Genomic DNA, 13696 nt, shown 5'->3' with positions numbered 1-13696 from the left:
GATTGTTTCAGAGGTTTATTTAGCCTTAATGGCTCCAGAAAATATGGATTCCATGAGAATCTGGAATTCTGTTCTGCATGTTCTCTCTTTTGATCAGGATTCTTCTGTCGAATCTTTAACTAAAATATTCAGTAGTGTTAGCCAAGCATCCCAGTGCTTCTGGTCTCATAGGAAAGGAGGCATTTGTTCATGGTGGGAACTAGGCACACATCCCATTTCCTCCTTCTGTTTGTCTTTTTCAAAATTGTGTTTTTGTTATTATTATTGTTGTTTTTCTAGAGCCTTTGAATTTCCATACACACTATAGAATCAGCTTGCCAATTTCTTTAAAAAAACAGAGCTGTTGGATTTTGATTGAGATTATGTCAAATCTATAGATTAATTTGGGAAGAATAGAAATCCTGTCTTCAAATCTATGAACATGGCATATGTATTTATTTAAATCTTTTGAAATTGCTCTAACAAATGTCTTATAGTTTTCTGTAAAAGGTCTTGCACAGCTTTTGTTAAAGTTATTCATAAATATTGTATGCTTTTGATGCTATTGTAAATAGCATTCATTTGCAATTATACCATACAGTAACTTGGTTGTTCAATTTAGTTTTTAGGTCATTTCTGACTTTATTAAGATTAACCAGTGCCTTTGAAAGCCTAACAAAACATAACACTACCATTTTTATGAATTAGTTCTCACAAAAATATGAATATATTGAGTGTATTTTATAGCTTAGAACCCAGGTACCAAAAGGTAAAATAATTTGAATTAAGTTATACAGTGAGTCCAGTTCTTCCCAGCCTTTCACCATATCTTTTTTGTTAGCTGAAAGAGAAATGGATAGATGTCACCATATTCTTACACTACCTGAAAGTGGGAAGGGGATAATTTTCTCCTCTATACTGAAGATGCCCCTAGAATGGATCATAACTTGAGGGTGATTGGGGTAATAAGGCAGAGCCAATTTGTCATGGTTGTCCAGAGAACATTGAATGTTCCCATGGTGTTTCTTAAAACAGTCACACATCCTGGAGCCCAATCTGGGAAGCCAGTGTGTTTTCTCAGAAAGATGCTGTTCCTCTGGATGGAAGGCCTAATTTTGAGACTTACTAATTGAATAGGTTTGTTTGAGTAACTTGTTCTATAGGGGACTCAAAGTCCTCCCCTAAAATTGATATGATAATAATTCTTGTTTTGCTTACTTTGCATAATTTTTTTTCCTGAAAATCAAATAGTAAGACTGATGAAAACATTTTTTAAAGAGCAAGTCTTTAGTCAAATGTGAGATATCACTATGGTTGGAGTCTTTAGTGAATAGCTGTGCAGTGAAATATAATTACTAGTATAATTGGTTAATTGGTTAAATTTTAGCACAGGAAGAAGTGGGAAAAGGGCCTTTAAAATGTATTGAATATCTGCTGTGTTTGCATATATTGTCTCTTTTAAACTTTACTACAACCCCATGAAGCTGTGGTAGGAATTCTGAGGTAAGAATTGTTATCGTTCCTTTGCAAATAAAAAACTGAGGCTTAGGGAGATTAAGTAGCTTGTTCAAGGTTCCTCAGTTATTAAATGTCTGATTTTGAAACACTGCATATTCCACGGAACAAACTGTCTAATTAAGAAACTGATGAGTGTCGGACATGAGGCTGCAGGGGGAACAGAGAGATACTTGAGCAGGAGATGCAAGTCTTGGACTACTAAATGTAGTCCTTATATAACTACCCTTTGGGCACCACACCCATATAGGGCCTTTAAGGAACATGGCAAACCAGACTCTTAACCCAGCTGTAACCAAACATCCCAGATTATGTTTGAGGTGTTTTCATAGGTTTTACCTTTACTTACCTTACAATGTTTCTACTGCGATTTACTTTTGGAAACTGCAGACAAATAATTTTTTTTTTTTTTTTTAGATCTTTCCGAAGTTGGTTTTTTTTTTTTTTATTGTGCTTTAAGTGAAAGTTTACAAATCAAGTCAGTCTCTCACACAAAAACCCATATACACCTTGCTACACACTCCCAATTACTGTCCCCCTAATGAGACAGCCCGCTCTCTCCCTCCACTCTCTCTTTTCGTGTCTATTTCACCAGCTTCTAACACCTTCCACCCTCTCATCTCCCCCCCAGGCAGGAGGTGCCAACATAGTCTCAAGGGTCCACCTTATCCAAGAAGCTCACTCCTCACCAGCATCCCTCTCCAACCCATTGTCCAGTCCAATCCATGTCTGAAGAGTTGGCTTCAGGGATGGTTCCTGTCCTGGGCCAACAGAAGGTCTGGGAGCCATGACCACTGGAGTCCTTCTAGTCTCAGTCAGGCCATTAACTCTGGTCTTATGAGAATTTGGAGTCTGCACCCCACTGCTCTCCTGCTCCCTCAGGGTTTCTCTGTCGTGTTCCCTGTCAGGGCAGTCATCAGTTGTAGCCGGGCACCATCTAGTTCTTCTGGTCTCAGGATGATGTAGTCTCTGGTTCATGTGGCCCTTTCTGTCTCTTGGGCTCGTAATCACCTTGTGTCTTTGGTGTTCTTCATTCTCCTTTGATCCAGCTGGGTTGAGACCAATTGATGCATCTCTTATATGGCTGCTTGCTAGCGTTTAAGACCCCAGATGCCACTCTTCAAAGTGGGATGCAGAATGTTTTCCTAATAGATTTTATTATGCCAATTGACTTAGATGTCCCCTGAAACCATGGTCCCCAGACCCCTGCCCCTGCTACGCTGGCCTTCGAAGCATTCAGTTTATTCAGGAAACTTCTTTGCTTTTGGTTTAGTCCAATTGTGCTGACCTCCCCTGTATTGTGTGCTGTGTTTCCCTTTACCTAAAGGAGTTCTTATCTACTATCTAATTAGTGAATACCCCTCTCCCACCCTCCTTCCCTCCCTCCCCCCTCTCATAACCACAAAAGAATGTTTTCTTCTCTGTTTAAACTATTTCTCAAGTTCTTGTAATAGTGGTCTTATACAATATTTGTCCTTTTGCAACTGACTAATTTCACTCAGCATAATGCCTTCCAGGTTCCTCCATGTTATGAACTGTTTCACAGATTCCTCACTGTTCTTTAACGATGCGTAGGATTCCATTGTGTGAATATACCGTAATTTATTTATCCATTCATCCGTTGATGGGCACCTTGGTTGCTTCCATGTTTTTGCTGTTGTAGACAGTGCTGCAGTAAACATGGGTGTGCATATATCTGTTCATGTAAAGGCTCTTATTTCTCTGGGATATATTCCAAGGAGTGGGATTGCTGGATCGTATGGTAGTTTTATTTCTAGCTTTTTAAGGAAGCGCCAAATCGATTTCCAAAGTGGTTGTACCATTTGACATTCCCACCAGCAGTGTAGCAGTGTTCCAATCTCTCCACAGCCTCTCCAACATTGATTATTTTGTGTTTTTTGGATTAATGCCAGCCTTGTTGGAGTGAGATGAAATCTCATTGTAGTTTTGATCTGCATTTCTCTAATGGCTAAATATTGTGAACATTTCCTCATATGTCTGTTAGCTACCTGAATGTCTTCTTTAGTGAAGTGTCTATTCATATCTTTTTCCCATTTTTAAATTGGGTTATTTGTCTTTTTGCAGTTGAGTTTTTGCAGTATCATGTAGATTTTAGAGATCAGGCGCTGATGAGAAATGTCATAGCTAAAAACTTTTTCCCAGTCTGTAGGTAGTCTTTTTACTCTTCGTGAAGTCTTCAGATGAGCATAAGTGTTTGATTTTTAGGAGCTCCCAGTTATCTAGTTTTTCTTCTACATTCTTTATAATGTTTTGTATACTGTTTATGCCATGTATTAGGGCTCCTAACATTGTCCCTATTTTTTCTTCCATGATCTTTATTGTTTTAGATTTTATATTTAGGTCTTTGATCCATTTTGAGTTAGTTTTTGTGCATGGAGTGAGGTATGGGTCTTGTTTCATTTTTTTGCAGATGGATATCCAGTTATGCCAGCACCATTTGTTAAAAAGACTCTTTTTCTTATTTAACTGTTTTGGGGCCTTTGTCAAATATCAACTGCTCATATGTGGATGGATTTATGTCTGGATTCCAATTCTGTTCCATTGGTCCATGTATCTGTTGTTGTATCAGTACCAGGCTGTTTTGACTACTGTGATGGTATAATAGGTTCTAAAATCAGGTAAAGTAATGCCTTCCACTTTGTTCTTCTTTTTCAGTAATGCCTTATTTATCCGGGGCCTCTTTTCCTTCCATATGAAGTTGGTGATTTGTTTCTCCATCTCACTAAAGAATGTCGTTGGGATTTGGATCGGAATTACATTAAATGTATAGATCGCTTTTGGTAGAATTGACATTTTTATAATGTTAAGTCTTCCTATCCACGAGCAAGGTGGTTCTTCCACTTATGTAAGTCCCTTTTGGTTTCTTGCAGAAGTGTACTGTAGTTTTCTTTGTATAAGTCTTTTACATCTCTGGTAAGATTTATTGCTAATTATTTTATCGTCTTGGGGGCTACTCTAAATAGCATTGATTTGGATTTCCTCTTCGATGTTCTTTTTGTTGGTGTAGAGGAATCCAACTGATTTTTGTATGTTTATCTTGTATCCCGATACTCTGCTGAACTCTTCTATTAGTTTCAGTGGTTTTCTGGAGGATTCCTTAGGGTTTTCTGTGTACAGGATCATGTCATCTGCAAATAGAGATACTTTTACTTCTTCCATGCCAATCTGGATGCGCTTTATTTCTTTAGCCTAATTGCTCTGGCTAGGACTTCCAGCACAATGTTGAATAAGAGTGGTGATAAAGGGCATCCTTGTCTGGTTCCCGATCTCAGTGGGAATGTTTTCAGGCTTTCTCCGTTTAGGGTGATGTTGGCTGTTGGCTTTGCATAAATGCCCTTTATTATGTGGAGGAATTTTCCTTCTATTCCTATTTTGCTGAGAGTTTTTATCATGAAAGAGTGTTGAACTTTGTCAAATGCCTTTTCTGCATCAATCAATAAAATCATGTGATTCTTGTCTTTTGTTTTATTTCTATGGTGGATTACATTAATTGTTTTTCTAATGTTGAACCATCCCTGCATACCTGGTATGAATCCCACTTGGTCATGGTGAATTTTTTTTTTTGATATGTTGTTGAATTCTATTGGCTAGAATTTTGTTGAGGATTTTTGCATCTACATTCATGAGGGGTATAGATCTATAATTTTATTTTCTTGTGGTGTCTTTACCAGGTTTTGGTATCAGGGACATGGTGGCTTCATAGAATGAATTGGGTGGTATTCCATCCTTTTCTATGCTCTGAAATACCTTTAGTAGTAGTGGTGTTAACTCTTCTCTGAAAGTTTGGTAGAACTCTGCAGTGAAGCCGTCCGGACCAGGGCTTTTTTTTTTGTTGGGAGTTTTTTTTATTACCTTTTCAATCTTTTCCTTTGTTATGGGTCTATTTAGTTGTTCTACCTCTGTTTGTGTTAATTTAGGTAGGTAGTTTGTTCTTAGGAATTCACCCATTTCTTCTAGGTTTTCAAATTTGTTTGAGTATAGTTTTTCATAGTAATCTGATATGATTCTTTTAATTTCAGTTGGGTCCGTTGTAATATCGCCCATCTCATTTCTTATTTGGGTTATTTGCTGCCTCTCCTGTTTTTCTTTTGTCAGTTTGGCCAGTGGTTTATCAATTTTGTTGAGTTTTCAGAAAAACAGCTTTTGGTCTTGTTAATTCTTTCAATTGTTTTTCTGTTTTCTATTTCATTTAGTTTAGCTCTAATTTTTATTTTTTGTTTTCTTCTGGTGCCTGTGGGTTTCTTTTGTTGCTCTCTTTCTATTTGTTCAAGTTGTAGGGATAATTCTTTGATTTTGGCCCTTTCTTCTTTTTGGATGTGTGCATTTATTGATATAAATTGGCCTCTGAGCACCGCTTTTCCTGTGTCCCAAAGGTTCTGATAGGAAGTGTTTTCATTCTCATTGAATTCTCTGAATTTCTTTATTCCATCCTTAATGTCTTCTATAATCCAGTCTTTTTTGAGCAGGGCATTGTTCAGTTTCCAAGTGTTTGATTTCTTTTCGCTGCTTTTCCTGTTATTGATTTCTACTTTTATGGCCTTATGGTCAGAGAAGATGCTTTGTAATATTTCAATGTTTTGGATTCTGCTAAGGCTTGCTTTATGACGTAATATGTGTTCTATTCTAGAGAATGTTCCATGTGCACTAGAAAAGAAAGTATACTTGGTTGCTGTTGGGTGGAGTGTTCTGTATATGGCTAGGAGGTCAAGTTGGTTGATTGTGGCATTTAGATCTTCCATGTCTTTATTGAGCTTCTTTCTGGATGTTCTGTCCTTCACCGAAAGTGGTGTGTTGACGTCTCCTACTATTACTGTGGACCTATCTATCTCACTTTTCAATGCTGATAGGGTTTGTTTCATGTATTTTGCAGCCCTGTCATCGGGTGCATAAATATTTAATATGGTTATATCTTCTTGGTGTATAGTCCCTTTAATCATTATATAGTGTCCTTCCTTATCCTTTCTGATGGATTTAACTTTCAAGTCTATTTTGTCAGAAATAAATATTGCCACTCCTGCTCTTTTTTGATTGTTGTTTGCTTGATATATTTTTTTCCATCCTTTGAGTTTTAGTTTGTTTGTGTCTCTAAGTCTAAGGTGTGTCTCTTGTAGGCAGCATATAGACAGATCTTGTTTTTTAATCCATTCTGCCAGTCTCTGTCTCTTTATTGGTGCATTTAGTCCATTTACATTCAGGGTAATTATGGATAGGTATGAATTTAGTGCTATCGTTTTGATGTCTTTTTTTGTGTGTTGACAGTTTCTTTTTCCCACTTGATTTTATGTGCTGAGTAGATTTTCTTTTTATATTGTCCTTTCCTCATATTTGTTGTTGTTGATTTTGTTTCTGCTGAGTCTGTATTTTTCCCTTGTATTTTATTTTGATGAGTAGAATAGTTTGTCTCCTTTGTGGTTACCTTATTATTTACCCCTGTTTTTCTAAATTTAAAGCTAACTTTTACTTCTTTGTTTTGCTGTATCTTCCTCTCCATATGGAAGGTGTATGATTACATTTTTTAGTCCCTCTTTATTATTTTAATGTTGTCTTCTTTTATATAATAACATTGCCGTTACCTGTTTTGGGCTTTTTTTTTTTTTAAATAATCTTGCTTTGTTTTTTTCAGTTTCTGTGTCTGGGTTGACTTCTGGTTGCTCTGCCCAGTGTTCTAGTCTTGGGTTGATGCCTGATATTATTGATTTTCTAACCGAAGAACTCCCTTTAGCATTCCTTGTAGTTTTGGTTTGGATTTACAAATTCCCTCAACTTGTATTTATCTGGAAATGTCTTAATTTCACCTTCATATTTAAGAGACAATTTTGCTGGATATATGATCCTTGGCAGGCAATTTTTTCCTTCAATTTTTTAAATATGTCATCCCATTACCTTCTTTCCTGCATGGTTTCTGCCAAGTAGTCTGAGCTTATTCTTACTGGCTCTCCTTTCTAGGTGACTGTTTGTTAATCCCTCGCTGCTCTTAAAATTGTCTCTTTATCTTTGGTTTTGGCAAGCTTGATTATAGTATGTCTTAGTGACTTTCTTTTCCGATCTACCTTATGTGGAGTTCAATGAGCATCTTGGATAGATATCTTCTCATCTTTCACAACATCAGGGAAGTTTTCTGCCAACAAATCTTCAACAATTTTCTCTGTTATCCCTCCCTGTTCTGGTACTCCAATCACTCATAGGTTATTTCTCTTGATAGAGTCCCATATGATTCTTAAGGTTTCTTCATTTTTTTTAAATTCTTTTATCTGATTTTTCTTCAAATATGTTAGTGCCAAGTGATTTATCTTCAAGTTCAGAAATTCTAGCTTCTACTTGCTCAATTCTGCTCCTCTGACTTTCTATTGAGTTATCTAATTCTGTAATTTTATTGTTAATCTTCTGAATTTCTGATTGCTCTCTGTCTATGGATTTTTCTAGCTTATTAAACTCTTCATTATGTTCCTGAATAATCTTTCTAATTTCTTCAGTTGCTTTATCTGTGTGTTCCTTGGCTTGTTCTGCGTATTGCCTCATTTCCTTCCTGACATCTTGAAGGGTTCTGTATATTAAACTTTTGTATTCTGCATCTGGTAATTACAGGAATACACTTTCATCTAGAAGATCCCTGGATTCTTTGTTTTGAGAGACTGTTGAGGTGATCATGGTCTGTTTCTTTATGTGACTTGATATTGACTGTTGTCTCCGAGCCATCTGTAAGTTATTGTATTAGTTTATGCTTGCTTACTGTGTCATAGCTGCTTGCTTTGTTTTGTTTTGGTATACCCTTATGGGTTGCTTGAGTGAGCTAGCTCGATTATTTTCGCCTTTGGAGCTCTGGTGTCCTATCCCCAGCTGGCTAGAGCTGTTATCAGGGATATCAGTCTAGGAGTCCATTCAGTTTTCTTGTATGAATTCAGCTCAGATTTCCAGGTAGCTGATATCAAGTGTGTGGTACAGGCTCTGTCCTACAGTCTTAGAGGGGTGGGGTGATTGGCTTACATTTCAGTATCTGATTGCAGCAGGGGGTCACACTCTGACAAGGCAGGGGGATGAGAACAGACCCCCAAGTGTCTCTGAGGAAAACGTGTCTCTGTTCCCTAGAGCGTGCTGGTGGGTGGGTTTTGCAGAGGGACCATGGGCACCCAAAGTTTTTGGTTGTAAGGACTGGGAGGTACTGGTTATCTTTGGACTCTTGTCGCGGGTGGCTGGATGACCTGCATGGAGCTACCAGTCCTTAGGTCCCAGATGTGGGTAGGTGAGGACCTTGTTTAATAGGCAAAGCCAATGCCAAATCAAATGTCAAACACCCACCTTTCCACCACACAGCTGAAATGGTTGGAGTTTGCCAACAAGGGCCTATTCTCCTGAAATAGGCCCACACAGGTCCATGCAGAAGGAAAAGGTGCTCAGTGTTCATGGACAGTTTATGCCTGGACAGGAGCCGCTTCTGTCCTGAGCTTCCCCGGTTAATGGAACTAGCAAATTATCTTTTCCCCCCAGTTGCAAATTTTTCCCTTCCCCAAGGCCAGGAGGATGGCTCTAGATGCTCACCAGGGTCTATCTCAGGCCCATGTATTCAGCCGCTGAAGCCGGCTTGGGGGTGGGGAGGGCACGGTAAAATATACGCAAGTACTTAGCTTTTGCTGAGAGTGCTGTTCTTTTCAGGTTCCAGAGGTGTGAGTGGGCTGTGTGGCTGGCTGCTTCTCCCTGCGGAAACTGCCTCCGAACGCTAGTACCAGCCCACCACCTCTGCCGCCACCGCCGCCGCTGTCGGAATGGTGCCTGAGGGCTCCCCACGATTCAGGTCCGGTAACTCCCCTCCACTTCTAAACAGCCTCTACCTCCCCCAGCCCCTCAGTTTGTTGTCTAAGCTTGCCTTTGATGCTCAGGGCTCCCAGCTTGTCACAAATATACTCGTTTCACTTGTTTTTTTTTCTGGTCTTTGTCATAAAGAGGGCTTGACGGAAGTGTCTGTATATTCCACCATCTTGGCTCTGCTGTAATTTTTTTTTTTTTAGCACCTTTATGTGCTAGGCCCAGTGTTAGATGCTAGGGAGGAAGTCTATGATGTAGCCCTTACCCAGAAGAAGCTTCTTCTTTAGATATGGGCACAGGACATATCTCCAGGCGGATAATTCACAATAAATCCCAGCTACAGGGATTCGGTCCCACATGAATCCATGGGAAGTCATGCTCCGGGAATCAGAGGACTGAGAGCATGAGGAGTGGGCTTTTGTGGGCAGCTGGAATCTCACCTGGCCTTGAATTGGTTGATAGGTTTCAAGGAAGAAGCAAGCAGAGCACATCTTCTGACGGGGAGTTGATGTGATGTGATGTGATATATTCTGTGTTTGAAAGGCAACAGGGAGGGCATGTAACCAGAGACGTGCCTATTGTGTGATAGTTAAGCATGAGGTCTGGAGGGAGACAGCCTGAGTCTGTCTGCTCCACTACTGACTATTTGTGAGGTTCAGGTCAATTTATTAACCCAGCACTCCCCCATGCCCCACACTTTCCTCATCTGTGAAATGAGGGTAAGAACAGTGTTTAGCTCCTAACGTTCTAGTAAGGATATATAGAGAAAATGCACTGAAACGGCATACTGCCTGACACATAATAAGCACTGATTAAAACGACAATAGCTTTTATTGCTAACGGTCTTAGAAGCTTAGCTAAGACAATTTTTTTTTTTTTTTAATTCATCACCTTCCTATCTTATCTTCATTTGTACTTCCTTATACCCCTCCCTTCTGCTTTCAAGAGTATTTTTCTCCCTTTCCAAGGTTAACTCTTCCACCTGGCTTTCATCTCACCAAGTATTTCCCTCCCTCTCTCTTCTCCATGACTTGATATTTGGATCTTTGTGTCATAGCTCCTTCTGCTATTAATTAATTTATTTAAGAAACATTTTTCTTTGAAGAAAGAGGTGGATAAATATAAATCTTCCTGTTACACACCTGCTGTTGTAGAGATAGACTTTTTTCCCCATCTTAAGGTAGAGAAAAAAATCCCATGTTTTAAAATTTGTACACAGTGCAGGTTAAATACCAAAAAAACCCAAACCCATTGCTGTTGAGTCAGTTCTAACCTGTAGCAACCCTATAGGACAGACTAGAACAGCTCCATAAGGTTTCCAGGGAATTCTTGGTAGATTTGAACTGCTGACATTTTGGTTAGCAGCCAAACTCTTAACCACTATGCCACCAGGGCTTCCAGATAAATGCTTAACCACTGCTCCATATGGTTAGGTAGAAGCAAATGACATATTAGGAGTGCATATGTGTGTGTGTGCATTTAGCTTCCAGCCTGAAAATTTGGAAGCTCATATTTGGACAAACATTTTTAAAAACTTGCTCTTCAATTAAGCAATGACCCTAAAATAGAAAAGTCAGATATAGAATAAGGAATCATGAAAATATAAATGCTAAGGAAGATTGATTGTCTATATTCCAAATGCAGGTGATAGCTTTTAAGTAGAATAGAAAAAGGTCATTTCAAATAAGTATTTTTTAAAAGTCAGGTCAAATAAATGGGCAGAAATGTATAATTCACAGTTCTGACATGAAAGGATGATTTAGAGTTCTCCTAGCAACCAAAAAACCAAACCCACTGCCTTCAAGTCGATTCCGACTTATAGCGACCCTGTAGGACAGAGTAGAGCTGCCCCATAGAGTTTCCAAGGAGTGCCTGGCAGATTCGAACTGCCAACCTTTTGGTTAGCAGCCATAGCACTTAACCACTATGCCAACAGGGTTTCCTTCCTAGCAACAGGAGGCTATCAGTCAAGAGTGCAGAGATGCTCAAGCTCTCTGCTTTCAGCCCTTCTCCAACTTCACTGAATCCCTACCATTTCGGACCCACTGCAGACAGGGTGTTAACTTAAATGGTGCCCAGGAACAAAACATACACATGCTAAGTATGGAGAAAAGCCCAAGTTCTTTCCCTTTTTATGAGCTGCCAAATCTTGCCGCTGGTGTTTACATTAACAGGGGAGTGTGATATTAATATTTAGCTCATTCTGCAGAAATATACATTTAAACAGGGGAAAATTTCAGCATGCAGGCCCAGAGCAAAGTCTCTGTCTCTGTGTCTCTCATACAGACACACACACACACGTGTACGCACACACACACGCATACACACACGCACACGCATGCGCACACACAGAATGTTTTCCAGCTCACATGGCTGTGGGCCCTCAATTAAATGCAAAGAGTAACACGTGGCCAACAGGAGAGGCGCTCTCAGAATGGCAGTGTTTACAGCTACAGGGGATGCCCAGAGTGCATAAGGGCTTTGTGAACCCTGCTGGGAATGGAAGTCCCAAAAGGACAGCTGCAGCATGAGAGAATCCTGGTGACCTGGTTTCAGCTATAGATTGTGGACTGCTCTGGCCTTCGCTGCTATCACTACGCCAGCAGCCTGATTGCCCTTTCATGGGCTGCCTGGCAAACAGTGCTGACCCATTTCACCATGACAACCTGGGCGGTGCTACTAAGGGCTGTGAGCAAGGAAATGCTCACTGCTGGCATTTAAAAGATCCTGAAATTAAGTTTACTCTGAGTTTTTGAAAAACACATTTAGAAGACCCAACGAAAGCTGACATTCTTTGACAGCAGGGGAAGAGATGTAGAAGGGAAATATGAGAGAAATATGCTGTTAGCCTTTTCCCTATTTTAAACGATCAGAACACTATCCATTTTATGTTTTACTCAGCCAATAGCACTGTCATAAATATATTTCTAACCAAAGTGAATTGATAAATGGTGAATAAAAAGGCAAAAAGGCTAAGGTATTAACTTCCACTGAGATATATATTCTGGTCTATTAAACCAGAATATATAGAATCAAATAATTTTAAAATCTCATGATAAATAAATGGAAGTGTTTAAAGGTAGATTTATTACGGCCTTGGCTCAACCTTGAACTGTACAGAATTGAGTTTTACCGGAGCACTAGAATAGTGTGCCCCTTGGGGGAAAAATGGATCTGTGATTTGGTAGAGGAATTCCATTTAGTAAGTGCAATTTAGGAAAATCAGGGCCTAGTATGTGCATGTGATCACATTAAAATGCAGCCTCTGCTTTTTTGACAAAAAACATAGCTGTGAATTGGAAGCATTTGCAGGTCTCTTATATTGAAAGCCATGACTGTATCTAGAACACCACTTAGTTGTTGTTGCTGTATCAGCTGAGGAGGTTAAACCTTTGAATATAGTAAGTGATCATTTCTATTTCCTACACAGAGAAAGCAAAACCAAAACAGACCAAAGGGCTGCCCTGGGCCCTGCAGAGTCTTTCCCAGTGACAGACTTACTTAGCCTTGGGCGTAAGAGTTTTTATCTGGGAATGGTGGAATTGCACAGGGTCTTCATTTTTAAAGAGAGGAAGGGGAAAGAGTAGCTTTTCTAGGCTTGGCATCATGGGAACCAGTCCAGTGTAATTTATGGAAACATATCTATATCATTTCATTTTAAACTAAATGAACCATTCACTCTCTTTGTTCCAGAAGTTTTGGGAATTCCCCTTTTCATTGTCTCTTACTCAGCATTTTCCTTCAGTGTCTAAAAATGCTTCCTTTCCTATTACAATGGTCTCAGCCTTCCTTCTAGGTCCTTCCTGCCTCAAAGTCTTCCAGTTTCTATCCTGTGTTAAAGAATTGGCTTCTTCTTGGAAAGGCAACTAGCTCTATTTGCAACTGTGTGTGCCTGATACTTTTCACCCCAGGATCAGCTGTCAGGGAAGGATTTATTAGGATAACTAAATATCTAATGCATTTCTACAGATTAGATCAGGAGATAGAGAGCAAATATCATTTGTAAACAGTAGTAGCGATGGAATCAATCACTCAACTCTTAAGAACAATTAAAGATGAAAATTAATTATGCAAGAGACCAGAAAGCAGTAGCTTTTCATGGCTAAAAGCAGAGTTATACATAGGATAATCAGACATTTTAGCCTGTCTGCTTGCCTGTTGTCTTGGCAGAGTTATAAGTAGTGCCCCATTTTGTGTCCTCATTTGAGTGATGTCTTTTACATGGTCTTCCTTAATAATAATATTTGGATGCTTAAAACGTCTTCCTTCAGTGGCTTCCCACAATTTAACTTGCTGTATATGACTATGGTCTTATCTGCCAGATGACTATTTTTAAGAGCGTGAGATTACCGTTTCTTGGCGGAGAGATGGTAAGGTTGGT

At 39.3% G+C, this 13696-nt stretch overlaps 1 long non-coding RNA gene across 4 annotated transcripts in view; it reads left to right on the top strand.

The window, feature by feature from the left end:
• The window catches only part of LOC111748926 (uncharacterized), a 395170-nt gene that overhangs the window by 26594 nt on the left and 354880 nt on the right, over nucleotides 1-13696 (top strand). For 2 of the 4 annotated variants that reach the window (XR_010322691.1, XR_010322688.1), the window contains exon 2: nucleotides 9166-9304. This is a non-coding gene — a long non-coding RNA (uncharacterized LOC111748926). Of the gene's footprint in view, nucleotides 1-9165; nucleotides 12202-13696 lie in introns of those variants that run through there. The other 2 variants (XR_010322687.1, XR_010322692.1) reach the window with 1 other exon arrangement.

Source organism: Loxodonta africana, chromosome 1 (genome assembly GCF_030014295.1).
Source record: "Loxodonta africana isolate mLoxAfr1 chromosome 1, mLoxAfr1.hap2, whole genome shotgun sequence".
Lineage (NCBI taxonomy): Eukaryota > Metazoa > Chordata > Mammalia > Proboscidea > Elephantidae > Loxodonta > Loxodonta africana.
The sequence above is the reverse complement of the archived record's forward strand: the minus strand, read 5'-3'. Positions and strand labels throughout refer to the sequence as shown.